This window comes from Salmo salar, chromosome ssa29 (genome assembly GCF_905237065.1).
Source record: "Salmo salar chromosome ssa29, Ssal_v3.1, whole genome shotgun sequence".
NCBI classification, from domain to species: Eukaryota; Metazoa; Chordata; class Actinopteri; order Salmoniformes; family Salmonidae; genus Salmo; species Salmo salar.
This window is the reverse complement of record NC_059470.1, coordinates 29,418,457-29,422,473: the sequence shown is the minus strand read 5'-3', so window position 1 is coordinate 29,422,473 and position 4,017 is coordinate 29,418,457. Positions and strand designations below refer to the sequence as shown.

Below are 4,017 nucleotides of genomic sequence, written 5' to 3'. Positions count from 1 at the left end.
ATACAGTGTCAGGACTTCCGCCGAAGTCGGTCCCTCTCCTTGTTCGGGTGGCGTTCGGCGGTCGACGTCATCGGCCTTCTAGCCATCGCCAATCCACTTTTCATTTTCCATTTGTTTTGTCCTTGTCTTACACACCTGGTTTCAATTCCCCAATTACTTGTTCATTATTTAACCCTCTGTTCCCCCATGTTTGTTTGTGAGTGATTGTTTATCTGCTCATGAATGCGCACGTTAGGCTGGTTACGCTGGGTTATGTTAAACCCTTATTTGTATTTCGTGTTAGTTTGTGCCGTGTGCTTTTGGGTCGCCAAATAAAAGGCTCCGTTTTGCTACCAACTATCTGCTCTCCTGCGCCTGACTTCCTACAGACCTTCACTCATACCATTACATACAGCCTGGAATCGGACCAGGGTCTGCACTGACGCCTCTAGCACTGAGATGCAGTGCCTTAGACCGCTGCACCACTCGGGAGCATTTAATATGTTGTCCCCCGATGGGGGACGTATCAGATATTAAGCTGATGAGAACAGATACCACACTTGATTTGAAATGTGATAATGAAATGAATTAGCCAGCTATAGTATTTTTGAGAAACCATTTTTGGGGTCAAATTTACCTTTGATAAGCAGCTAGCTAGATAGTTAGCTCCTATGTCAATTTCAAGTCTTTCTAAAATAATATCTGAATAACTCGGAAATATAAAGTTATTTCAGAATGAACGTTAACTGGCTAGCGCACAGGTGTCAAACTCATTCGCTGCTCCCTTGTACTTGATTGATGAATTAAGGCCACTAATTAGTAAGGAACTCCCCACACCTGTTTGTCTAGGGCTTAATTGAAAGGAAAAAGGAAAAACATTCAGACACTTGGCCCTCCATAGAATGAGTTGAACACCCCTGGTCTAGCTCATCATGCTGTTTGACATTATGTTAACTAGCTATCCCCAGTTAGCTAATGTGTCTTCACTTGTTGAATCTGCATGTTGCTTGTTGCATTCTCCCTGGTGCACTCGTTAGTTCATGAGCTGGCTTCTCATTCAAAATACTTTAACCTGTTGGGGCTAGGGGGCAGTATTTGCACGGCCGGATAAAAAACGTACCCGATTTAATCTGGTTACTACTCCTGCCCAGTAACTAGAATATGCATATAAGTAGTAGATGTGGATAGAAAACACTCTAAAGTTTCTAAAACTGTTTGAATGGTGTCTGTGAGTATAACAGAACTCATATGGCAGGCAAAAACCTGAGAAGATTCCATGCAGGAAGTGGAAATCTGATTTGTGGAATCACCTTCAACACTTTGCCTATGAAACACACCATGAGTTAGGATTCATTAGGATACAAAGTGGTTTGAGTCTTCTCCGGTAGAAACTGACCGAACAAGAGGCCTGGAAAGTTGGTCATAGGGGGAGGGCCATTACTACTATGACGCCGGCGCCCGTGGGTACCCTTTCGTTCCGAAACGTTTAGTAAGACAATGCAATCGTCCGCCTTGAATATTATTGAAGCTCTGATTGAAAAAGGCCCTAAAGATTTATGTTATACAACGTTTGACATGTTTGAACGAACGTAAATATATTTTTTTTGCACATTCGTGACGACAAGTCCCGCGCGCCTCGTACATTTTGAGTAGCCTTCGAAACGCGCTAACAAGAAGGAGCTATTGGGACATAAATTATTAACTTTTTCGAACAAAACTACATTTGTTGTGGACCTGGGATTCCTGGAAGTGCCTTCTGAAGAAGATAATCAAAGGTAAGGGAATATTTACAATAGTATATTTGATTTTAGATCGTTCCAAGATGGCGCTAACCTGTATCGCCTAGCCTATTTTTCTGAGCATAGCACCTTGTTTATTGCAAAGTGTGATTTCCCAGTAAAGTTATTTTTAAATCTGGCAATGCGGTTGCATTCACGAGATGTTAATCTATAATTCTTTGAATGACAATATTACATTTTAACAATGTTTTGGAATAGTAATTTTGTTAAAATATTTTCTGAATGTCACGCGCCGATGTAAAATGCTGTTTTTATATATAAATATGAACTTTATCGAACAAAAAATGCATGTATTGTGTAACATGATGTCCTAGGAGTGTCATCTGATGAAGATTGTCAAAGGTTAGTGTTGAATTTAGCTGTGTTTTGGGTATTTGTGATGCATGCAAGTTGCTTTGAAAATGGCAGTGTGACTATTTTTGGCTGGGTACTCTCCTGACATAATCTAATGTTTTGCTTTTGCTGTAAAGCCTTTTTGAAATCGGACAACGTGGTTCGATTCAGGAGAGGTGTATCTATAAAATGGTGTAAAATAGTCAAATGTTTGAGAAATTGAAGTTATAACATTTATGAGGTATTTGTATTTCGCGCGACGCGATTCCACTGGCTGTTGGCTAGGGTGGGAGGCAAACGTCCCAGGTTCCCAGACAGGTTAATCTAATCTGTTCAAAACAGTGCCAGCATGTGCAGCAGTGGTCATTTGGTTTTTAACATGCAAAAGTGAAATAGGTGTATTCATGCTGTTGATAAAATGCACAGACCGTTTATATACAGTGCATTGCGAAGGTATTCACCCCAATTGGCATTTTTCCTATTTTGTTGCCTTGCAATCAGGAATTAAAATAGATTTTTTGGGGGTTTGTATCATTTGATTTACATGCCTACCACTTTGAAGATGCAAAATATTTTTTTATTGTGAAACAAACAAGAAATAAGACAAAAAAAACAGAAAACTTTAGCGTGTATAACTATTCACTATTCAAAGTCAATACTTTGTAGAGACACCGTTTGCAGCAAATACAGCTGCAAGTCTCTTGGGGTATGTCTTTATAAGCTTGGGACATATAGCCACTGGGATTGTTGCCCATTCTTCAAGGCAAAACTGCTCCAGCTCCTTCAAGTTGGATGGGTTCCGCTGGTGTACAGCAATATTTAAGTCATACCACAGATTCTCAATTGGATTGAGATCTGGGCTTTGACTAAGCCATTCCAAGACATTTAAATGTTTCCCCTTAAACCACTTGCGTGTTGCTTTAGCAGTATGCTTAGGGTCATTGTCCTGCTGGAAGGTGAACCTCCGTCCCAGTCTGACATCTCTGGAAGACTGAAACAGGTTTCCCTCAAGAATTTCCCTGTATTTAGCGTCATCCATCATTCCTTTAATTCTGATCAGTTTCCCAGTCCCTGCCGATGAAAAACATCCCCACAGCATGATGCTGGCACCACCATGCTTCACTGTGGGCATGGTGGTCTCAGGGTGATGAGAGGTGTTGGGTTTGCGCCAGACATAGCATTTTCCAAAACGCTCAATTTTAGTCTCATCTGACCAGATTACCTTCTTCCATATGTTTGGGGAGTCTCCCACATGCCTTTTGGCGAACACCAAATGTGTTTGCTTATTTTTTTCTTTAAGCAATGGCTTTTTGAGCCCAGCTCTGTGGAGTGTACGGCTTAAAGTGGTCCTATGGACAGATACTCCAATCTCTGCTGTGGAGCTTTGCAGCTCCTTCAGGGTTATCTTTGGTCTCTTTGTTGCCAAGGGGGATGAATACTTTTGCAAGGCACTGTATCTTCTCAAAGAAACTACCAGTTGTTCAAAAAACTGGCATCATATTTCTGTCATGCTGCTTTGTTGACAATTCCAGCCACCTGGCACCCCGGGTATTCAGCCAATCAGCAGCCGCCACTGATTCATTGGTTGTCAGAGTTGACCATATATAAGTTGAACTGTAGAAATCTATCCTTTGAATAACCCTGTCTTTGATGTGGTTAGAGTGAAATGCAACGTACCAACTTAACACAATGATAGAGATGGGAAAATGTAATTAAACAAATGTTTATTACCAAAGGATGCCTTCTCAGTCTGACTATTTCCACAGGCCGTAGACACGTGTACACGCACTCTTTTCATCTCTATCTGACAGACCCAGTAATACCGTACACTCCTAGTTTACATGAGGGCCATCGATGCTATCTCACATGTGGGAGTTTAAGACTCCTTCTAAGGAATGGAAACACA

The 4,017-nt window shown here is 41.2% G+C and overlaps 1 pseudogene; it reads right to left on the bottom strand.

The window, feature by feature from the left end:
* Positions 1-438: 438 nt before the first annotated feature.
* LOC123731585 (uncharacterized) lies at positions 439-556 on the bottom strand (annotated as a pseudogene).
* Positions 557-4,017: the final 3,461 nt, after the last annotated feature.